Source organism: Pelodiscus sinensis, chromosome 17, assembly GCF_052426305.1.
Source record: "Pelodiscus sinensis isolate ZL-2025 chromosome 17, ASM5242630v1, whole genome shotgun sequence".
Lineage (NCBI taxonomy): Eukaryota > Metazoa > Chordata > Testudines > Trionychidae > Pelodiscus > Pelodiscus sinensis.
This window is the reverse complement of record NC_143068.1, coordinates 10,854,125-10,879,089: the sequence shown is the minus strand read 5'-3', so window position 1 is coordinate 10,879,089 and position 24,965 is coordinate 10,854,125. Positions and strand designations below refer to the sequence as shown.

The window sequence follows — 24,965 nt, the reverse complement described above, 5'->3', positions numbered from 1 at the left end:
CGGTTAAGCTGTCGGATCCACTGGGGCCAGCTATACCTAGACTATCCCTGACAGGCATCTGTCCAGCCTGTTCTTAAAAACCTTCAGTGATATGAATTCCAGAGAGCTTAACTATCCTTAAAATTAGAAGTTTGTCCTAATATCTAACTTAAATCTCCCTTGATGCAGCTTAAAACTTCTTATCCTACCTTCTGTGGCTACGGAAAACCATTGATCACTGTCCTCTTTATAACTCCCTTATTTCAGTTTTCTTATCTCAAGACTGAACGTGCCCAGTTGTTTTAACCTTTACTCAGAGGTCACGGTCTCTAAATCTTTTCGTATTTGCACTGCTCTCCTCTGGACTCTTTCCAATTTGTCCATATCTGTCTTAACGTGTGACACCCAGAACTGGACACAGTGCTCTAGCTGAGAACTCACCAGTGCCAAGAAGAGCAGGATAATTACCTCCCATATCTCACATGCAACACTTCTGTTAGTATAGCCCCCAAATGAGGTTTTCACAACTTAATCACATCATTGACTCATATTAAGTGTGTGATCTGTCTAGGGAAGCAACTTACTAGGAAGGAATGCTGCAGAAAGGGAACTAGGGGTCATGATGGACCATAAGCTAAATATGAATCAACAGCGTGACACTGTTGCAAAAAAACCAAACTTGATTCTGGGATGCATTAACCGGAGTGTTGTGAGCAAGACACGAGAAGTCATTCTTCTGCTCTACTGTGCACTGATTAGGCCTCAACTGGAGTGTTGTGTCCAGTTCTGAGCACCACATTTTAAGAAAGATGTGGAGAAATTGGAGAAGGTCCAGAGAAGAGCAACAAGAATGATTAAAGGTCTAGAGAACATGAGCTATGAGGGAAGATTGAAAGAATTGGGCTTGTTTAGTTTAGAAAGGAGAAGACTGAGAGGGGACATGATAGCAGTTTTCAAGTATCTAAAAGGGTGTCACAAGGAGGAGGGAGAAAAATTGTTCTCCTTGGCCTCTGAGGACAGGACAAGAAGCAAAGGGCTTAAGCTGCAGCAAGGGAGGTTTAGGTTGGACATTAGGAAAAACTTCCTAACTGTCAGGGTGTTTAAACACTGGAATAAATTGCCCAGGGAAGTCATGGAATTGCTGTCTCTGGAGATATTTAAGAGCAGGTTAAATAGGCATCTCTCAGGGATAGTCTAGACCAGTGTTTCTTAAACTTTTTGAGACCAAGGAACACCAAACAGTAATATTTTTTTATGTGGAACATCTAGGGTTGCCAGATGCTTTCTAAAAAAAAAGCACTGTTTAAAAATTTTTGAGAGGAAAAAAAAGCACCGGGGGGAGTAACCAGGGAGACCTCGGGAGGTCAGGCCAAAATGCGGTCACAGCCCCTTTAATTGCCGTATGTCCCAAGCGGGCTTCCGTCAGCCACCGAGAAAAGCGGAAAAACTTCCTTAATTAGAAAATATCCTAGGAACACTTATGACAATTTTCTTCAGGAAAAAAAAATTGTCACAAAAAACCAAACAAACCCCAGAGAAGTAACAAAAACAAAGAAGAGGTTGCGGCACACCTGCGAGTTGTTCACAGAACACCAGTGTTCCGCGGAACATAGTTTAAGAAACACTGCTCTAGACGGTGCTTGGCCCTGCTGTGAGGGCAGGGGAGTGGACTCAAAGACCTCTCAAAGTCTCTTCCAGTTCTAGTGTTCTGTGATTCTATGATCTACTATAAATGCCAGATCCTTTCCAGCAGGACTACTACCTAGCCAGCAGTGGGCAACCTGTGGCCCATAGGACATTTTGTTTACCATTGCCCACAAGCAGGGTTGACAGATTCCGCTGGTTTCCTTCCATATAGTTTTTTTCCTACCAGTATTACTGAAGTGACACACACGTAATGCCAGGGCATGTGAAGTGAGGTGCATGCTGACTGCACACAACATAGTCTAAGAGAGCCTTGCACTCCCTCTGCATCCAATCAAAGTGCAGCTATGGTTCAGTCAGCACAGCCCGCAAATTCTAGGTACACAAATGCAGCAGCAAAACTACCCTGTCCAGGGACACCATCTTGGTTACAACAATCTCGCGGCTCACTGAGATGAGATGGAGGAGAGCTACTCATGCGGCCCTCTCACTAGTCTAGGTTCTCCATCGCTGACCTTGCCAGTTATTCCTCATTTGCTAGTTGGGCATTTGATTTCTTCTTCCTAAGTGTAATTCTTTGCATTTGCATTTATTGAATTTCATCTAATTGATTTCAGAGCAGTTCTCTCACTCGTGAAGATGGTTTTGAATTCTAGTCCTCTCATCCAAAGTGCTTGTAACTCCTCCCAGTTTAGTGTCACCCACAAATATTTTGAGCGTACTCTCCACTCCATTCTCCAAGCCAATTGACTGGTTCTGGACCCAGGACAAACTCCTGCAGGATTCAACTAGCTATGCCCCCCAGTTTGACAGTGAACTATTGATAACTGCCCCTTGGGTAAGGTTTTCTGACCAGTTGTGTGTGCACATTAGAGTAATTTCACCTTGACCACATTTCCCAAATATTCTTAAGTGACTGTCATGTAGGACTATGTCAAAAGCCTTATACAAATCAAGATATATCACATCTAGTGTTTCCACCTGCCTACTAGGCTAGTAACCAAAGAAGAAAGATAAGTTGGTTTGGTAGGATTTGTTCTTGACAAATCCACAATGCTTCATTTGTAAGCAATTAGGTGCCAGGGCTCAAACAATCTTTTTATTTTCATAATGAGGGCAGCAAGGCCAGAGATGCTGGAGCTAGAAAATGCCAAGTGTAGAGGTGCCGGGGCTTAGTCCCGGAAAAAAATGAAGCACTACAAATCCATGTTGGCCAATATGATTATCCTCTAGGTATTTACAAATTGTTTGGTTCATAATTTGTTCCAGTATCTTTCCACGTCTTGAAGTTAGGCCAGTTGGGCTATAATTCCCTGAGTCTTCTTTATTTTCCCTTTTTAAAGATATGTAGTGTGTTTGCCCTTCTCATCTTCTGGGACCCAACCTGTCCTTCATGGGTTCCCAAAGATCTTTGCTAATGGTTCTGAGATTGCTTCTGTTAGATCCGTACGTATTGCACAGTCAATTTCGTTATGTCTTGCTGACGTGAATGCATTTAACTTAGCCAAATATTCTTTAACCAGATGAAGATGTTGCATGACTCCCACAAGACACCAGTGTACTTAGATCACTGGCCAGTAGATGTCCCTCTCTAGATTTGAGCATCAAAGGATACCAGTATGCTACAGTTCAGGCCCTGATACCAGTGTGCTGGGATTCAGGCCCTGATCTTCAAGTTGCCTAACACTTATTGACTGTAATGGAGGCTAGGGGGTCTAACTACCTTTAAGGCTCCTGACTTTCTCTTGTTAATGCAAAGGTGCCCAGTGATGACTTAAATAACAGTTGTTACATGTACACCTCGCTCTCTTCTTCTAAAGCAGCAGTTCTCAAACTGTGGGTCAGGCACCCAGAGTGGGTCATGACCAGTGTTCCCTGTAAGATGAGCACTTGGGCAGCCACCCAGGAGAGATTTAAATGCCTCCCAGATGATGAGCAGAGTGGATGCAGCAGCACCAAGAAAGCAATGATATTAGTTAGATCACAGAGTATGAATTTTCTGGCTTACCCGGTGAGTTTTCCAGCTGGTCTCTCCCGACAGCTCAACCAAAGCACCATGTTAGTGACTCTATGGGTCCCACTGCCATCCCTGCTGCTCTCTGCACTTCCACTTCCCACGTACTTAACCCTAACCCTAGGCAAATTGGAGGACTGGGCCAAAAGGAATTTGATGAGGTTCAACGAGGAAGTGCAGAGTCCTGCACTTGGGACAGAAGAATCCCAAGCACTGTTACAGGCTGGGGACTACAGCAGTTTTGCAGAAAAGGACCTAGGAGTTATAATGGATGACAAACTGGATGTGAGTCAACCGTGTGTCCTTGTAGCCAAGATGGTGAACGACATATAGACATGTATTAATAGGAGCATTGCCAGCAGATCTAGGGAAGTGATTATTCCCCTTTTTTCGGCACTGGTAAGGCCATACCTGGAGTACTGCATTCAATTCTGTTCTTCCTCTCATTACAGAAAAGATGTGGATGCATTGGAGAGAGTCGAGCCTAGGGCAACAAAATGATTAGGGGGCTGGAGCACATGACGTATGAGGAGAGGCTGAGGGATTTGGGCTTGTTTAGTCTATAGAAGAGAAGAGTGAGGGCGGATTTGATAGCAGCCTTCAGCTACCTGAAAGAGGGCTTCCAAAGCAGATGGAGAGAGGCTGCTCTCAGTGGTGACAGATGACAGAATGAGGAGCAGTGGTCTCAAGTTGGAGTGGGGGAGGTCTAGGTTGGATATTAGGAAAACTATTTCCCCAGGAGGGGGGTGAAACACTGAGTTCCCTAGGGAGGTGTTGGAATTTCCATCCCTAAAGGTTTTTAAATCCCTGGCTGGGATGATTTAGTTGGGATTGGTCCTCCTTTGGGGTAGGGGGGGTTGGACTCAATGACTCCTGAGATCTCTTCCAACTCTGATTCTATAAGGTTCTTTGGAATCTAGCTTGGGGATCTTTGGGACCAGGAAAAGAAGATGCAATTCCTCCCATTGCATGACACTGGTGGGAGGAACCCCATTCACTTCAGTGGGTTCCCCCAAAAGGAGTAAGCTCTACACAGCATGAACAGAGGTTGCAGAATCAAGCCCTGGTGGGTAATCTTAGCCTCAGTGAGCTCAATGGGCATTTTGCCAGTGTCTTTAATGGGGCAAGGATTTCACGTCCAGTGGTTGCTGTAGCCTTTTCTAAGGCCTACCACAGCCTCTCTCTGTGTCTCACACACATCGCTTTATGTGGGGGACACTTTGCAGTTACACCAGCACTCCTGGCTGGAGAGAGGGGCTAGGATCTTCTTTCAGCCATGTGGTTTTCTCTTCTTCTTCCTCTGAACTCCTGGAGCCAAATTCAACCCTGGTGTGAGTGGGTAGAATGCCTTTCCAGTCCCTACTGTTTATCTGCTTTTCTTAACTGCTTACTACCTGCAAGCATGCCCCTCATGGGAAAGCCAGCTGGCCTCTGGCTTTCCCATAAACATTGTTCTAAAAACCAGAGGCATTTAATAGAAAGTGTGATAATTCCTATTGGTTTTTGACCCATCCTATAGAATTCTATAGTGGACAAATTATTCTCTAATAAATTCTACAGTTTGGGTCGACAGACCACTAGGAACGTTCCCCTTTTCTGTTCAGTTCTACAGGGCTTTTCCATAGACACTAGCATACAACCAGTACTCCATTTAAAGGCACAGCAGCCTCATCAAAGCATTCCTATTCACCACTTTCAACAGGTACTGAGAAAGATGTGTGATTTGGCTTTTAGCCGAATTTTGAAAGACAAGGCCGTATTGTTGCTCCCTGACCTGTGCTTGGACTACTAGCCTTACAGGCATGCAATAGGGGTGCCAATTTTGGTTGAACGTCTTCCGGGTGGTTGCATCACGTGGCATAATCTTTAATTCCAGCATTTTAGTTCCCGGAGACTCTGAGACAATCCGGGAGGGTTTGGCAAGCCTAGGGCTCAAGAAGATCAGGTTATTTGGCTCTTAACTACCCCCTGCCAGGCACAATTACCACATTTGTGGACATCCTCTGAACGGCTGCCTTTGACACCGTAACCCTGAATGGCTTCTGGTTCCCTGGTGATTTCCCCAGCCTGTCATTCATTTCAAAGGCAGTATCAGTCTCATTCAGAGGGAGGGGCCGGACCCTGTGGGAACCGGCAGGACAGCAGGGCTTCCATGAAGATCAGGTTGCAGCCCACAGATTGTGCCAGTGGCAGGAACCCCACCCTGAGCCGCGTTTGCTTTCAAAAGGAAGCGCGTAACTGAAGAAGCCGACGTATTTAACACGCAGATGAACTCAAAGTTTGCAGGGCTGGGAGGCTTTAGCATGCTGGGATCAGTGGAGCACAGCTACCAGCTTGACCAGGAGCAGTTCGAGAGCTCTCCAGTGTCGGAACAGATTTACACGGTGCGCATGCCGAGACCACCCGATAATCGATTATGAGACAGGAACTCTCCTAGCTGGCCAGGCTTTCATATCTTGGCTCCCCCTCCCAATTCGTTCTCTAATTTGAAAACTCTAAATTGGATCTATACTGGGAGAGGCCGGCTGATCCGTCAGGGAGGGCCAGGACCAGCAGGAGTAATTTGTAGTCCAGAGGGAGACTGTTTTGCTTTTCTGGTGCACTGCATCCATTTCAGTTTTGCTGAGCATTTAAGTGATCTATTGCAACAGACTTATGGTGTGCGGGAAGGGCCCCTCTAACTCTTGCCAGACTCCATCTTCTCCCTTTGGTGAGAAGAGCCTCAGGCAAAGCACTCCCTGTCTATCAATCTGCCTCAGACAGCTCCTTGTCAGCTGCTCCTAAATGGCCCCTCCTTGTTAACAAGGCAGCTGGCTTTTTTTGTCCTCCCTCCTAGGACTGCCTTTCTCCCTCTGACCTGGCTTTGTCACAGGTGGCACAAAGTGTCTCAAATGGAGCTCCTGGTGTGTAGCCCACAAGCTGTTTTCCCACTCTGGTGTTGCACAGGCCCAGGGAAGTTACACAGAGGAACTTAGCAGCAGCAGTCTGAAGAGTAACTTCCAGACTCGCCTACTCTGGGAGCAGGATTCTTTGTGGTGCAAAAACAAAAGGAAAAACAATGTAGCACTTTAAAGTCTAACAAGATGGTTTAATAGGTGATGAGCTTTGTGGGACAGTCCCACTTCTTCAGATCATTTGTGGGGCAAAACGCTACCCCCTACAACACAGCCGGGCTTTCCGCCGACTTGACACAGGTGGGAATGACGGCTTGAGGGTTGTTTGTACCCAGGTAGCGACACCAGTGGTGCTCTGTCAGTACAAGTCCCTGCTGCCGATTCACTCCCCCCAGGCTGTAAAATGAGACTTGCAGCCATCTGCTAGCTCTTCCCATGGATTCTGCACCACTGAAGCTCCACCAGTGCCGTTGCTTGGGTTGCTGGCTCTGGATCCTAGCACCCTCCTTTTTACGTAGTTAAGTACGTTGCAATTGCTTCAAAACAAGTTAAACTTGAATGGCAGCACCATGATTTTACAGCAGGTTCTGCATGGAACAGCAGGCTTTGCCAGAGTCACCGCTCTTCTTTATTTACATTCAGTATTTTAGTGCTAGAGAAAACTCAAGAGCAAATCCAGCCAGAGAAAGCAGCGTTTTCAAGTCCCAGCCTGCGCAGTTATGAATTCACTTCAGTCAAGTGTCATCTGTTTTGCCATTGTACACCAATGGAAACAATTACCAAAAAAAGCACACTGGTTGTCAAGCCCCCATTGCTTAGAGGCAGCTTTGACTACTTTGGAAAAAGTCAAAGCTGGCTTTGTATTTTCCCCTTGCTATGTTAACTCTACCTCCCGTCCTGGGCATGCAGCCAACTGAGGGGGGTAAGACCCCTTATCGATCACTAGATTCACCAAATCCCTGCTGAAATATGGCAGGTCAGGACAGATTCTCATGTCTCCTTGTCACAAAGGCCAGTCTCCATTTGGGGCCAATGCTGCAGCTTTACACATGGAAAGAGCCTGACTCACTGGAGCAGTCCCACAGATCAGCGAGGGGCAACCTAAGCCAGTTTGGGCCGCACGAGTGGCCTCCGTCAGCTCAGTGGACCACAAGACTGTCCTTACAAAGATAGTCTCCCAGGACAGCATAGTTTTGCTCACTGCACTTGCCTATCTAGAATGTGCGGGGTGTGCTGATTGAACTATTGCTGTGCTTTGATTGGACAGAGGAGGAGCACAGTCAATATTGTGTGCAGTCAACATACACCTCACTTCACGTGCCCTGGCTTTATGTGGGTGTCACTTTCGCAATACTAGTAGGAAAAAAAAAACCTATGCAGACAGAAACCAGCGGAATCTGGCAATCCCATATGTGAGAGACCTTAAATTAATTTGGTCTCTCAATCCTTTGTGAAGTGGGCAAGGAACTATTATTATCCACATTTTATTGGTGGTTAAACTGAGGAGCACAGAGATTAAGGGTCAGGGACAAGGACAAGGAGAGAGGCAAGGGCAGAGCCAGGAACAGACTTCAGAACACCTGACTCACACACCTATATTCCAACCCTGAGCCACAGTCCCTCTCCTTAATGAAACCTTTATGTTCTGGAATTCAGGTTGAAAATAATCTAGAAAGACTTTCGATAACAATGCACACCATGATATCAGTCAATATACACCATATTCTGTTATCAAGCTAACCCTATTCAATCTTAAGTGAGAAGTGTTAATTTTTTGGTGCAGAAGAATATTCCACTCCTCTCTTGTGAATGGAATCAGCATCTCTCCACTTGGTGCTATAGATCCCGCACTGCTAACAACTAATGGAGATTCTCCTTCAACTCAAGTGGTAGAGGCCTGTTTTTGGACAAGATGCTGGTATGGTCTAGGGAAGAGTTTGATGCTTCCTGAAGGGTTTGCCTGTTCCAAGATTATTTCAGCCTCCAAGGGCCACATGTTTGAAACCAGATACCTGCAAAAGTGCTTGTGCACCAGTTAAACACTATATTTCCATACCAGGCTATCGGAAGACCAAGAATCCTCTTGCATTCTGCATCCCACATATGCATGCCAGGTTTTGTATGCAAATGGGGCTTATGGGGAGGGGAGAAAGGTGCATGAACATTCTGGAGGGGAAACAACTGCCTGCTACCCTCCTGCTTTTGAGTACCCAAAATGTATGCCCGACTGTGGCTAATTAAATTATGGGTAGTCAAGCTTCTTACACTTTTAGTTTTTGATAGGCACCCACAGTTGAATTGCAGGCATTCAAAATGTGTCTTGCAAATTTGACAAGCAGCGCTTAGAAAAATGGCCTCCATAGGGCTCATAAATGCAGATTCCTACCTCATTGCAGCTCATATTGTGCTCTCCATGTGTCCTGTTCCACAAATGATGTCTGGGATTGTATAATTAAGAAAGAAAAAAGATTTTTGTCCGAGCAATTCATTGTATCTGTGTTGCTATAAGCCACAAACCTCTGCTGCTGCAGAATAATGAGGTGCTAGTGCATCTTGAGTCTGGGTGGTGAGCATGCAAATAAACAGAAAAAACTTTCATGCATTGGAAACAATGCGGATAATCAAATCCTTAACGAGTTGGCTGTTGTCGTCAGTGTTATTTATAAGAATGGGGTGTGCTGCTGTGGGTCAGACTTACAAAGCAGAACCCAATGTTGTGCTCTGATTGGCTTTGCCCAGTAAGAAGATCCAATCTGAGGCATCTTTTAAAACCAGGGAGTTTCACATTAAAGAAGGTCAGCTGTTGGCATTGTTACTATCAGGCAGATGGAGATGAAAGGAAGGGTCTCCTTGGCTTTCAACCAAACCACTTTTTTCTTGGATTGATCAAAAGCATCCACTGACACCGTGATTTTCAAAGCGTGGTCTGCAGAGCACTAGTGGTCCATGACCATCTTGCAAATGGGTCGTCGGCTTCCCCTAGCCGTGTGGGGCCTGTTTGGGTGCTCCAGCCCCGCCTCAGCTCTCCAGTCCCAACCCCTCCCCTGACCCGTGAGGAAGGCACACCAGCGCTGGCTTCTCGCTGCTGGGGTGAGGGGAGATTCTCAGGCTTGTGGGGTAAGGAAGCGGCTCCACATGCTGCCACTCCCCCCAGGGGGGGAGATGGCCTCACAGGAAACTGCTCGTCTGGAGGGTTTCCCTGCTGCTCCCATTGGCTGGGATCACAGCCCATGGGGGCAGCGGAGAGTGGTGTCCGGAGAGCAGTACGGTGCCAGGTAAGCACCGTACACAGTCATCATCCCCACGCACCCCCCCTCTGCCAAGATCTCACACCCCCATCATCCTCCTGCACCCCCTTCCAGCTGACACCCCTCACTATGCTCCTGCGCCCTTCCCCCCTCCCAGACTTCCCATTCTCAGCCTGCTCCTGCACCCTACCTCCTGACCAGACCCACCTCCCCAACACCCATTTTGTCATCATGGGTGGTTGGCTGGTGGTCCTTGGAAAGGTTTGCAGTGAGCGGGGTAGGTCGCAGGTCAAAAAGTTTGAGAACCACTGTTCTCACAGTTTAATGCTCATCCGACTTTGCTCCTCTCTGCAGCTTACCTGTCACCTTCTTCTTAACTCTTTCACTACCTTCAGGCTGGGCCTGAGATTTCATCAGGCCAATAATTAAGATGAAAGGCAAAAAGGCAAAAAGAGCCTCATTCATTCTACCTGCCCCCAAAGATCTGAAGCTTCCCAAGCCCTGCGGGCAGAGGAGGCTGGAGCAGATCTTAAACCTGGAACAGATGATCTGCGTGTTGTCTCTGTTTGATCACTCAAAGGACACTCCCATCAGCCTTGCACCCACACTACAACATTTCTGTGATCATGCTGGCTCTTGAGCTAAGCAGGGTCAAGCCAGGGGGTTGGGAAATCTTTCATCACGAACACGCAGGTGCTGTTGGTCATCGGGCATGTGGCATTCTTTCCTTTGACTCAGTACCCAGCCAGTGCCCCAGCATGGCGCTGTGCTGCCAGAGGGGTAACCCTTTAGATAAGTGGCTATGTGGGCTGTGAGGGAGTCAGCTTCTGCTTCCTCATTCTTGGACCAGTCGTGGCTGCGATGAATTTTAAAGCTGCTGCCAGGCAGCTTTATAGGGTGCCACTGGAATGAAGCTTAACTGGTGCAAACTGTAGTCAGATGAAGGCCTAAAACAGAAGCCCATGCAGCACAGGCCTGATCTGAGGCCTGAGGCCTACTCCAATGGACAAAACATGGCTAACATGAAGCAAAGCTAAGCCGTGAGCAAGAGGCAGGCCCCAGCCCACAGAACTTGGCACGAACAGGGCGGAGAGTGTAAAACACTCATTGGTGCTAGGTACTGACTGCGGAACAATAATTGGTACTGGTCATAAGTTGAAATCAGGTGGTACCACTAGCTCATTCAAAACAATCTTGGTACTCACTCCCCACAGATACAGCCTCAGGTTCAGGAAAAGGACTAAAATGACAGCATGATGATATAATCAAGCCACGAGGTACAGGTTGATGGGTGGTAGCTAAGTAGCGTCAGAGGGTGATAACCTGACAACGTCAGCAGTGAGGTGTGATTTGTTTGCACCTGTATATAATGTGGTGTTTTGGGGGAGACAGCCTTTGAATGACCTAGGGGGCAGTGGAAATTTCTCACTTACTGAGTCATTCCATTGTGGCAAGTACAAATGTGTAGTGGTTCAGTAGTCTACTGACAACTATTACTGTACTTCACTTTACAATAAACCTGGCCTGGCACCTTCGATCCTTATCTGGTTTGTGGTCTTTGGGGGCTTTCTGGGGGTCTGCTGTGGAGACTAAATGCACAAGTCGACACGGCCCACTTCACTGAGCACACACGCAAGCAGCCTTCTGGTTACCATCATCAACGGAGCCAGAGACTTGTGAGGACACCTCGGCAGTAAATCCCGACCAGCCCTCTCTAAAGAGCTACACAAACCTCCTCCTGTCCATGCCTCCCCCTCTGCACCAGGAGCAGGAGGGAAGATGTGACTGCAGTAGAGATGCACCAGTGGAGGAGCTCCCCTCTGAGTGGGGAAATCTCGGTAGGGCATTTGCAGAAGGATTATAACCGCTTGGTACGACTCCCCGAAAGGCCGTGCACTGGCTAGAGCTGAAGTCTTTACAGTCAGGAAATATTTCCCTTTTCACAACAGCAGGGGCAATAAAGCCCAGTTCCATCTTGGGCCATTATATTCTGCTTCCATAAAATCTGGCTAGTCATTTCCACTAGCTAGTCCTCTGCACTGCAAACCAGTTTCCTATTCACTCAACCACCCCAAATCTAGCTATTTTGGTAAGTAATATTCCTGCCCCATTAGGGAGATAGAAGTCAAAATCTGGCAACATGCCCCATCCTTCTTGCTCACAAAACAGCCCAATGCATGTTACCACCCCCATCTGCACCCAGTGTGGATCAATACATTTCTTCTTATCAGTACAGCTGCCTTACCTGCTGCCAATCCCCATGGCATCTAGGTTAGCATTCCCAAAGCAACGAGAGAGCTGCAAATCAGAAACATAGTCTACATGTTGCAGTGCAAATGGTTAGTCAGCATTTGGAAAGCTCTCTGGAGACATAAATCACCCTATTGGCTTATTGTTATTACAGGTTGAACCTCTCTAGTCTGGCACCCTTAGGACTTGACCACTGCTGAACCAGAGAAATGTTCAGACCACGGGAAGTCAACAGTATCTACATAAGAACATAAGAACGGCCGTACTGGGTCAGACCAAAGGTCCTTCTAGCCCAGTATCCTGTCTACCAGCATCTATCTATCTAGCAGCATTACCAACACTTCCGCTGCTTACTGGGCTTTTAGAGAACATTTAAAGGTACATTCAAGCTAAATAACAGCACAGAACACTGAGAGCCAGGACTGGCAGTTGGAAACAAACTTTATGGGATCAAGGGAAACTTGACCATACCCATGATAAGTGGAATCTGGCTAACTAAAATCAAGCTGGACCACAGATGTTGCCAGACCAAAACGTGCCAGAATAGAGAGGTTCAACCTGTATTGAAATAAATTCAACACAAAACCTCTGCAATCCTTTTAGCAAGGCATTGATACTGGTCAGCAAAATCAATAGAATAACTAGGTAGGAAACCATTCTCTCTTTATGAGCACACCATTGCTGCCTAGCATAGTACCTTGTGGTCAGACTGGGCTAGGTGGATGCTCTCCTGGGTAAAGCATGCACTTTCCTTCAATTTCATCCCCATCTTATCCCTGCTCTAGCTGCCTCACCGCTTCTCAGGGCTGCTCACTCAAGTGGTTGTATAATACAGGGCTGTGATCTGTCAGAGATGCTATGCATCAAAAAATCTTCTCTCTCTCATATCTCTTTGGACTGTTATTAGGTGCATGTTCCTTCAGGTTAATGGAATGTGAGGGCACGGAGCGCAAAACAGGTCCACGGGGCAATAAAGATGCCTTGTTGTGCATACACAATACACATACCAGGGCACCCAGGCAGTTACAGTAAGATATGCTAGAGCCTCCAGTGTTTGCTGGGTGTGGTGTATTGTCCCAACTGGTGGCACTTCCAGAGAGAATTATGAGTCTGTTCTACAGCCTTAGCTGAGAGGCACCTGGCTTTTGGCTCATGCAGGAGGGGCTCATGCTCTAAGTTCCAGAGGTTCCAGGTTCAATTCTGCCTGTCGGCGTTACACAAATAATAGAGTCAATGTTCCGATTAATGCACTTTGTTCTAAATGCACCTTTTGGGTAATTTGAGCAGCACAATGACAGCAGTTAGAGTGTGAGCCTGGAAGGTGTTAAGGATGGTAATGGGACTGCCATCCAGTGAGCCAAACAGGGCTGGGAGTCAGGTGGTCTGAATTCTATTTCCACCTCTGCCATTTTCCTCAGTTGTGCGGTCCCAGGCAAGCCACTGGCCTACTCTGTGCCTCAGTTGGCCTCCTGATTGCCTGGGGAAGAGAATGCCCTTGTGGCAGGGGGTAGTGAGAATGAGTGACTGTTTCTGAATGTGCTTGACTGAGAGCCTTTGATGTAGACACTCAGTATCCTTAATTGTCTGGCCACAGTGGGGGCATGTACAGCTGCCGTTGAAACAACTTGAAGATTCTACTTTTTGTGGGTTAGACAGCTCCCTTCTCTGGTGTGCAACTAGCTGAAATGTGCATTTCTTGAAGCCGTAAGCCAGCCTCCAAACCAAAGCTACTGCCACAAAGCGCATCTAGGCAGCTGTTACATTCAAGCTGTCCTACTGCACTGCATATTTGCTGACTGGTTAGAACATGTTCACCCCTTTCCCTGTCCTCACACAATTCAAGGAGGCAAAGACATTTGTATCCTGCCATGTTTGAATAAGGCTCTAAGGAAGCCAAGTGTTTTTTTCCCCCATTTTTCTGACTCTGTTCGCCAGGCAAATTAAATCTCCTATTCAGAAAGATACTTTAGTATATGCCCAACTGTAAGCCCACAAAAACTACCATTGATGCCAGAGGAATAATTCACATGCTTAAAGTTCAGCACGTGCTTAAATATCTTGCTGAACAGATGTCTTAGTTGTCTCATTTACAGTGTTGTAAAACAGCCAGGGAATCCTATGACTAAATGATATTGCAGACAGCAAACAAGCTGCTATACAAGAATAAGATACAGAGCCCTGCAAATCCACCAACATCTACTTTATATCCATGGGTATCTGAATCCGCGGATGTGGATGCCAATATCTGGGGCTTATTTTTGTGGCTACAGATGCAGATGAGGATACAAATTGTGCAGGGCTTTTGTCACAGTGAATCGCAAGCCGAAATATGAGTCAACAGTGTAACATTATTGCAAAAAAAGCAAACATCACTCTGGGCTGAATTAGCAGGACAGCTGTAAGCCAGACATGAGAAGTCATTCTTCCTCTCTACTCCGCATTGATTAAGCCTAACTGGAATATTGTAACCAGTTCTGAGTGCCACATTTTAGGGAAGACATGGACAAATTGGAGAAAGACCAGAGAAAAGCTACAAAAATGATTAAAGGACTAGAAAACATGGCCTTTGACTGGGAAGACTGAAAAAAAATGGTGTTTGTTTAGTTTGGAAAACTAAAGCAGGGACATGATATTAGCAGGACTGTTGTAAATTGCAGTGTGGGGGGGGGGGGCAGGTGTGGCTAACCTGCTCTTTAAAATCTTTAATGATGGAGTTTCCACAACTGTCCTAGGCAATTTATTCCGGTGCTTGACCACCCTGACAGTTTGGATGTTTTTTCTCCATGTCCAGCCTAACCTGCCCTTACTGCAATTTAAGCTTCTTGTCCTATCCTCACAACTTGAGAGGATTTTTCTTCCTTCTCCTTGTAACAACTGTTTATATTTTTCAAGACAGTTATCATAGAATCTCAGGGTTGGAAGAGACCTCAGGAGATGGAGTCCAACCCCCTGCCCAAAGCAGGATCAGTCTCCTGCTCAGGACCCCCACATTTTGACCGGCTGCACCTCCATTTAGCAAAAAGACCAACATGGACAACCAAGACCCCCACCAGGGAAATGGAATTACTACTCAACATGGTCTCTGCTGGCCTGGCTAGCTCAGATGCTGCTTCAAGCTGTTTCCCCCTCACTTTGCAGCAGGCAATGAAGCCAGCTGATGCAGTAGAATTCCAACTTTCTCTGGATTGCCTACCAAATCTGGAAGGGGAGCCTCCCTCCCCCTGAATCCCTGAACAACTCCACATATTCGGTTAAAAATTGAACGTGATTCAAGGCACTGATGAGTGACAGCAGCAGCTCTGAGCACTGACGTGCTTTCCCTCCTCACCTCTTCCTCCATTGTGGGCACAGAATGAATCAGCTCTTCCCCTCCTTGCTCCGTGACTTTGCCTGGGATGCCAGGGCTAGATAAAGGTCACTCCATGCACAATGTTACTCACTCTGCGTTGCTGCTCGCCTCTCTCGACTCCGCCGGCACTCGCTTGCCTTAAGCCGTGGTCAGTCTGCAGTCATTGGGGAGATAGAAGGGAGCAGTGTGGGTGAACTTGCACAGACAATAAGCCATAATTTTTTCTTTTCTGTCCAACTTGCTCTACTGGTTTACGTTTCTTTAACCCAGCAGCAGAAAGGCGGCACGGCTTCGTCCAAGCTGCCAAACAAGTTCTGCTATAATACACAAAAGCGGTAAGACCAGTTTGTTATGAACTCAGATAGGGATTTGATTGTTTTCCTGTAATTATAGTTCAACTTGTGCTGTTGGTTGAACTCAACTCATGTTAACAACCTGGCCCATTTAAATAATGCATCTGCCATAACAGTGGGATTTTTGTTTTCCGTCTTTTTATATAACGTAGTTATTTTACAGAGAAAGCACCATGACATCCCATTTAATCCTTCTACTCACATTCTGTTTGAACAAGGCTGCTGACTCCACCACGCTGGTGCCCATTAGGGATTTTTTAGGGGCGGGCTAACAACATTAATGTTACAATACAGCTATGTGGGCCCAACTGAGATGGGGGCCCATTGTGCTAAAAGAGAAATGTATTGAACCAGAGAGAGTTTATGATCTAAATGAAAAGACAGACAAAACAGGTGTGTGTGTACATGGGTAAACTGAGGCACAGAGATGTGACATACCCATCCAAGGCCATCGGTAGAGCTAGGATTACAACATTAAACCATCACGACACTCCCAAACCAGTGCACACTCCACTAAACCATGCACTCTTAATAGCTCGCTGTGGCACCACCTTTGATATACCTCCAATAGTGGGAATGCGAGTGCAGACGGGACCATGTTTTTAGCACCCTGCCCATGTCCCCCTGCCCTGAGGCTTGATGGCACGGCAGTGAAAAAATCAGTGAGACATCTGCACTAGAGCTTCCACCATTCTTGCACCATTCTGACAGTCCTGGAAGCCGTGCAAAAGAAGGCTGCTTTGTTTATAAAAAAAAAAGCAAAAAAAAAAGCATAGATTAAGGCTTTTGGGGCAGAAATATTGTCTTCTTCCCTGTATGGAACCACGTAGCTCACTATACAAGCAGGAAACCAACCTGTATTTCCTCTTTACTTGCCAGCTGATTTTTCCCCTGCAGGAGAATTGATTTGCTTCTGGAGGGGCGCTCATTTGCACAGTTCAAATGTGCAAAACGTGTATTTACTATCTAAAAGACTTTGACTCCCGAGTAAGGAGATGAGCCAAGAGAGAACAGGCGATGGTAAAGTCTCTGCGAGACACAGTGAGAGAATGGCGGAGAGAGCACGCAGGGACTTGCCCCTCTAATGTGCTGCGTCGGTAACGAAACACAGCATGGTAGCTGCCTCTGCAGCAGGTTGGGAGACTCTGTCAAAAAGATGATAGAGACCCCCCTCCAACAAGCTCTCCTTTCAGTTCCGTAGCAGCCCAGGCTGCCCCTTGAGCTAAAAGCGTGTGACAACATTTGTCTAAGGAAACCAAACACCCACTAATGCCGTCACCGCAACTGGGACCAACTGGCAAAGAAGCCCAGACCCCAGTGGACATGGAGCGCAAACTCTTGCCCCTGAAGGAGGTTCCTCCAAACAGGGTAGGAGTATTTTGGTGGTGCAGCCGGGCTAGGGAGGGTTACCCTGCTGTTGCCCAGATCACACCTGCTCTGTAGCTGCACAGAGAGTCTCAGCTCCCAGCTAAGAGGCAGAATCCTCAGCTGGTGTAAACTGACGGAGGTCCATTGATGTCAATGTTGCTACACTGATTTACACCAGCAGAGGATCTGGCTCATCAAGAGTGTCCATGTTAGAGCCAACCATCCCCTGGCAATGTTCCTAATGTCATCCTGCAGGCGGCCTCCACTCATCCCCCAGGGATGGGGAACCTCAGGGCCAGGGGCCAGATGAGGCCCTCGGCTTGCCTGTATCTGGCCCCCGAGGCTCATGGCCCTCCCCCCAGCATGGGGGAGCCTGTGCTGGCACTCCAGCCCCCCTGATGCCCTACCACAGGGCTGGAGTACACAAATCTACTAGGCTGGGCCCCTTAGGCTCTGGTGTGGGAGGGGAATGTGGAAAGTGTCTCCTTCTCAGTTGGGGGCCACATCAATGAAGGGTTTTTTTTTTTTGCTTCTCACTTGTGTGCAGCCCCCAACTGATTTTTTTGTGAGTCAGCAGCCCCTGACCCAAAAATGGTTCCCCACCCCTGCCTTATACCACCCTTGGCTGCAAAACCTCAATTTTGCACTTCACTGGTACTGTGTCAGGTTGCCCGGGGGCTGAGGCGCTGCCGTTCCTAAGCAGGTGCGTGCACACCAGTATTGTGTCAGTAGCAGGCTGGGGAAACAAGCCAACCAATCAGCTGTGGGCCTTAGGAGACCCGTCAGGACCGTGTGTGGCACCACGTGTATGCAACGCCTCGCTTGCTCTTTGTGGGAAAGTGAGGTCACAAAGCAACTCGGGGTTCATTACTATTGGCTGAGGGCTCCACAGGAGCTCACTGAAAGAGCAAATAGCTACCAAGTGTCTTTTGGCCCCTTTCATACTTGCTCGTTCCCGGCAGATAGTTTATGTCGCCGAGGGATATGTCAATTAGGGGTGGACAGACTAACATGGTGAAATACAGCGGGCTGATGGATCCAAACATATACATCATTGTATATAATGTGCCCAGTTCTGGGCACCACATGTCAAGAAATATGTGCAGAAATTGGAGAAGGTCCAGAGAAGAGCAACAAAAATGATTAAAGGCCTAGAAAACATGAGCTATGAGGGAAGACTGAAAGAACTGGGCTTGTTTAGTTTAGAAAAGAGAGGACTGAGAGGGGACATGATAGCCGGTTTCAAGTATCTAACAGGGTGTTATAAGGAGGAGGGAGAAAAAATGTTCTCCTAGGCCTCTGAAGATAGGACAAGAAGCAATGGGCTTAAATTGCAGCAAGGGGGCGGGGGGGGAGTTAAGTTCGACATCAGGAAAAACTTTCTAACTGTCAGGGTGGTTAAACACTGGAATAAATTGCCCTAGGAGGTTGTGGAATCTCCATCACTGGAGATATTTAAGAGCAGGTTAGACAGACACCCATCAGGGATGATCTAGATGGTGCTTATGTAACCCACACACTTACAGGGTGTGTCTAGACTACAGGGTTTGGTCGACAAAAGTGGACTTTTGTCGACCAAACTATACCTGTGTCCACACTACCGCTGAGTTCTGTTGACATAATGTCGACAGAACTCAGCAGTTTTGTCGACGCTGGTAAACCTCATTTTACGAGGCATAACGCTTTCTGTTGACAGAGTTTCTGTCGACAGAAGGTGTTATTGCATGTAAACTGTCCTTTGCATCCACACTACCATGTCGACAAAGCAGCTTGCTTTGTCGACAGAACTGAATGTAGTGTAGACGCTCTTTGTCGACAGAAGTTTTGTCGACAGTATCTGTTGACAAAACTTCTGTCGACAAAAGCCTGTAGTCTAGACGTACCCACTGTGTGGTTACTGAGCAATGCTAGTGGTACCTAGATGACAGCAACAGCTAAGACCAAGAGACCTCTACTGCATGGGCTGGGAGCCAGCTGACTTTTAGCTCATAGGGTAGAAGCTTGTATACTCTGCTTCAGAGGTCCCAGGTTCAAATCTGCCAGGTGGTGATTACACTTGGTCCTGCCATGAGGGCAGAGTACTAGACTTGATGAGCAGGTATATTCTGTCATTTTCTGAATTTACTGGGTTAGTTTATAGGATCTTCGGTTAAAATTTGCTTTAAAAACATTTCATTGGTGTGTTGCTGAAGATGATAAAATCACATTTCTAGAAAATTGTCAGCTCCCCAGCTGCCATTGGGCACAGGAGCACCAGCTTAGTAGAACTATGTAGGGGCCCATAAATCCCCAGGATGGCTATGTTTCCAGACCATATTACCCCTCTGGGTTTAAGTATTAGACAGCATTATCTCATTGGTTCCTTGTGCTACTCTCTGTTTGTTTTGATCCATCAGCTGTGTCTGTCTTATACTACAATTGTCAGCTCTTTGGACCAGGGACCATCTTTTTGTTCTGTGTTTGCACAGTGTTTATCACAATGGGGTCCCTAGCCAATACCATAGTACAAACAAACAATCATACAGAACAAATATGGACCAATGGGTCCAAATCAGTTCCTACATGTGTTGGTCCATTAGGGATGCTGTAGAATTAAGGAAGCAGGAGTAAAATTCCGAATGTCTTGGTTTCATGGTTTGAAGTCAGACTCCCAGCCTCGATGTAGCATTTCTTGTTAGTTTCCTCAGTTTTTGCTTATTAATAGGCATTTCAGTGATGGTTTAAGAAACATTTCTACAGGCGATCAATCATCACTGACCTTGTCAGCATGGGCTCCAGGAGTTTTATTGACATCATAAACCTAATCACCATGAAGGGGGCCTTACTGTGTATCACGTCAGTGCGAATTAAAAACCTCCACCTCCACTTCAAATTTATGAGGGTGTGCTATACATCGCCATGGAAACTGGGTGGGATGAGACAGATGGGATGGGAAGGAACTGCTGCACCTAAATCTGTTGAAATTAAACCAAACTCAAGGGTATGGGCTCATATCATGGTCAAAAGGCCTGAACATGCTGGTACTTTTTTAAATCAAAGCTGTTGGAACAGCTGTCTCCCGCTTTCCCTGGGTCAAGCCCCGCCTCTTCCCCTTCAAATCCCCCCTCAAAACTCACTTCCCAGCACCCCTTGTATTTCTGAAGGGAATCTCCTTAGATGCCAGAGTTCTAAGGGAAAAACATCCTTCCTCTCCACATTGTGCCGGGTCTCCCCAGCGGAATAGTAACTTATACCCTCCACACCTTCCATGACTTCATAATCTATACTTCAGGTGTGAAACACTTATTGTAGGGCCTGATTCTGGCCTCACTTAAGGTATGTCTACACTGCAATGTTATTTTGGGATACCAGAGGTATCCCACAGACTGCATCTGTCCACTTTCTATTTATATCCTGCTGCCTGTGCCACTGAATTTCCAGGTGGTGGCTCAGACGGCAGGATCCTATTTAAATGGCTCATGGCTCCAGCCCCTGCCAGTGCCGAGCTGCCACCAGGAGCGATGAGCTCTTTACATAGCTGCAGTAATCTCGGGTGGCTGCCAGGCAGCATGGTAGCAGCGGGGCCAGGAGCTGCGAGCCCTTAGCTGTGTTTTTAATTCAGAGCCTCTGGCCACAGGCAACTCTGGGAGGAGGCTAGTCCCCTCAGCCCCGCCCCTTCTGCCCCAGGCAGAGCCAGCCTGTGACCATGTACCAAAATTCATTAAGTGGCCCCCCTGTGAAAATTATTGCCCATCCCTGGTCTAATGTGCTCTGAGTGAGCAGTGCTGGTGTGGTGGAACCAGCATTGGACCTGGTTCTCAGGTCTGTGAACCAAGATAGCCCAGAGGTAGCAGTATAACAAACCCATGTAGGCTCCTCCCTACTATCAGGCCTTTCAAATCAGGTTGCAATTCAGGGTCCTGTTCTGAGCTGCTTAGACACTGCACTCTTGGCTACAGCTTCCCTCTCTCCATGTTGCTGAGCGTGTTGTGTGTCAGTGTCTCCCCATCCTGGAGGTGGCTCTATTCCAAAGGGGCTAGGTATATATAATTGTAAAGTATTTGGGATTCCTGCAGCATGACAAGAGCTACAGACAGTATTATGAATAAGCTTTAGACACTTTTCGTAGCATCTTCCTCTTGGTTTTGCAATCCTACACACACACACACACACACACACACACACACACACACACACTCCTCCACAAACCCCATCAAAACCACACACACACACACACACACACAATCCTCCACAAACCCCATCAAAACCACACACACACACACACACACTTCTCCTCCTCCCCCCCTCCCCCCCGAGAGAGAGATTGAGAGGAAAGAGCAAACGAACTCATGGTAGATCTTAGCCACATCAGTTAATGCCCACCAAAAATGGGCTCAGATAATATTGTGGTGAAGGCTGTTTGAGAACCTGTAGAGAACCGAAGAGAAAGATTTCTCAAAGAGGGGATTAAAATCTCCCCCATTCAAATTTTTTCAGCCCAGCAGCTCTATTGTTTTCTTATGCAGAAGGAAGAGCAGGCGGTCACTAGTAGATCATTGTATATTACAAGTACTATCCACCAGAGGTTGCTAGCCAACTTTCAAAAACAAACCACAGAGCAAACAATGGACTACAACTCTGGGTCTTCAAGAATGGTCCTGAGAATTCTCTCAGATCTGCCCATGAATGGGATGTGTACCCGGCGAAGGCAGAGCATCCTCTGTTTAGCTCAGGTTCCCAAACAAGATTAACAAGGACTCGTCAGCGTGTGTATGTCAGAGTAGGCGTGCTCCTGTTTAGAATGTGCGTTCCGTTTTACTCTGGATGGATTCTATCCTTTGTGATCCCTTTGACTGGATATCTGAGGAGATTTCATGCATCTGAACCTTTCCCCCTGCATTGTGAAGGTGAAAAGGCCCTGTAAGAATGTGGCAAGCAAAGGCCAAGACAAACTGATTGTCCACCATCACTATAAACTTCTAAAGAACATCACATTTATTGGATTTAACCAACAGGGGTGATTTCTAAGCTAAGAAAGAGGCACTGGTATTTAAAGACACAATACGCCAATGGCACCATTAGCCTGTTCCCAGGTTTTATCACACTCACATATCAACAGTAGCCAAAAAAAGAGCTTTGGTATTAATGTCTCCTGTACAAGCCTGACATCCTGTATTTGTACAGTGCTTCCTGGTAGTAGGCCATTTGTACATTCACTTTAAAGTGCATGCCCGAGTTTGCGGGACTGGCACTGGGTCAAATAGAGAGCAGGCAGGAATGAGTTTCTTTAACCTTTTAAAGACCTTTAGGAACAGCCTCCAAAACTTGTGTTAAAAATCCTGATTTAGAAACCATTCTTTGTACATACACTGTATTTCTTTTTCACTGGTTTCCTGTCCCTGGAAGATACTTACAAGAAAACAGGCAGCAATTTATCTGGGGTGGAGGAAGCCTTTCCAAAAGGGTTGATGGTGTGACGTAAGATGAGTTGCTTGCCTTCTTATAGGCCTTGATCTTGTGAACACTGCACCACATGCTTAACTTTACTACTATGAACAATTTTACTGATTTCAATGAGACTGCTCAGATAATAAAGATGAGAGTATGGAGGAGTGGAACCATAGTTAGGAAATCAGAGCAAAATATGTAATGGAAGAGAGGAAAAATGCTCTTCCCAATTAGCAAATTGTTTCCTATTTAAATCCAGGATAAAGGGTGTCATTTCTTTGAGCTAACAACTCCAGGTTAATACATCTGGAAAAAATCAATGATTTCTTTCAGAGAAAACCATAGTCAGATTAAACACATTTTTAAAATAGAGATTCCCTTATCAATGACTAACCCAACGCATGGACCCTGCAGAACATTACAACCAACATTATTTTCAGAGGCACAAGGTAGGTGAGGTAATATCTTTTAATGGACCAGCTTCTTTGCCTCCAGCCCTACCCCCAGTCCTGCCCCTTCTGCCTAGGTCCTGCCCCCCACAGGAGCCAATACCCCATCCCCTGCACCACGAGGAGGCAGAGAGGCATTTAGTTCCAGCCTTCCCAGCACTGGGGCATAGAGAAGGCAGGTACTTGGGGGCAGCAACACTCCGCCCCAGTATGCCTACAGTAGGTGCATGGAATGTGGGTGGGGCCAGGCTGGTGGTGTGGGAAAGGCAATGCCTTCCCCTGCCTATGATACGCAATGCCCCTGCATGGAAGGGTCAAACTTTAAGCTTCATAGAGCTCTTTGTAGAGCACAGGTCTGGAGAAGGTAACCAGAACGCCTGCCTGAGCTACATACGTGGTGGGACGGATGATTAAGCATAAGGGATTCCTATATGCTTGTGTTGTCCCAACAACAGAAGTCTGAGTGAAACCAGGAATCGCTATTCTCTTGAATGAGCACGCAGAAAAATGATGAAAGACAAAAGCAACCAATAGCCCACAGGGGAACACTCCTCTCAGAATAGCCACCCCATATCTGAAGACTTCAGACCTGCTGATGGGGGCGAGCATAGGGGACAACTGTCCCGGGGCTCAGTGATTCAAAAGGGCCAAGGATACTGCAGCAGCAGTGGCAGCTGGAGCCCGGGGCCTTTTAAATTGCCTCTGGAGCCTCAGCTCCACCCCTTCTGCCTGAGGACCTACCCCTTCATGAAGCATGGAGCCAGACTGTCCCACTACCACTTTGCCCAAGGGTCCGGCAACTCTGTCGGCCCCTCTGGACCACTCAGTCCTTGTCTTGAATGGAAACCTGCACAACACCAAGCCTGGGAACTAAAATTTGTAACTGCGCTGGACACTAACAATCATGGGCTTAACAAAGGCACTGGTTTCATGGCCCATTACAACAAGTTGTAACACACCCTACTGCCTGTTTAACCGTAATTGCCTTCTTCATTTGAAATGGTCCTCTGCGAGCATGTATGAACCCCTTATGCTCAACAATCTTTTCCACCTGATTGCTCAAGAAAACATAGCTCATTGGAAAAGATGGGACTAGAACTCAAGTTAATTCTAAGCTACAGCAGAGATTGGTCTTTTTGCAAATATAGTGCCCATCTATAAAAAGGGAAATAAGAACAACCCAGGAAAGTACAGACCAGTCAGTTTAACTTCTGTGCCAGGAAAGATAATGAAGCAACTAATTATTAAGGAATTCATCTGCAAACGCCTGGAGGACAATAAGGTGATAGGTAACAACCAGCATGGATTTGTAAAGAACAAATCATATCAAACTAATCAGACAGCTTTCTTTGATAGGATAACTAATCTTGTGGATAAGGGAGAAGCGGTGGATGTGGTATATACCTAGACTTTAGTAAGGCGTTTCATACGATCTCGCATGATTTTCTTATCAATAAACTAGATAAATACAAATTAGATGGGGCTACTATAAGGTGGGTGCATAACTGGCTGGATAACTGTTCTCAGAGGCTGTGTCTACACTGGGCCACTTATTCTGGAAAAGCAGCTGCTTTTCCAGAATAACTTGCCAGCTGTCTACACTGGCTGCTTGCTTTTCCGGAAAAGCAATGACGATCTACTGTAAAATTGTCAGTGTTTTTCTGGAAAAACTATGCTGCTCCCGTTCGGGCAAAAGTCCTTTTCCGGAAAAACTGTTCTGGAAAAGGGCCAGTGTAGACAGCACAGTAGTCTTTTCCGCAAAAGAGCCCAGATCGCGAAAATGACGATCAGGGCTTTTTTCCGGAAAAGCGCGTCTACATTGGTCACGGACGCTTTTCCGGAAAAAGTGCTTTTCCGGAAAAGCATCCTGCCAATGTAGACACGCTTTTTCCGGAAATACTTATAACGGAAAACTGTTCCGTTTTAAGCATTTCCGGAAAAGGGTGCCAGTGTAGACGTAGCCAGAGAGTAGTTATTCCACAATCCTGCT

The 24,965-nt window shown here is 46.7% G+C and overlaps 1 protein-coding gene across 2 annotated transcripts in view; it reads right to left on the bottom strand.

Moving 5' to 3' along the window:
• The window catches only part of RBBP8NL (RBBP8 N-terminal like), a 62,173-nt gene extending 46,492 nt beyond the window's left edge, over nt 1-15,681 (bottom strand). The window contains exon 1 of one of the 2 annotated variants that reach the window (XM_025186164.3): nt 15,470-15,681. The gene's annotated coding sequence lies outside the window, so the exon portion shown is untranslated. Of the gene's footprint in view, nt 1-15,357 lie in introns of both variants that reach the window. The other variant, XM_014575086.4, reaches the window with a different exon arrangement.
• Between the last annotated feature and the right edge of the window lie 9,284 nt (nt 15,682-24,965).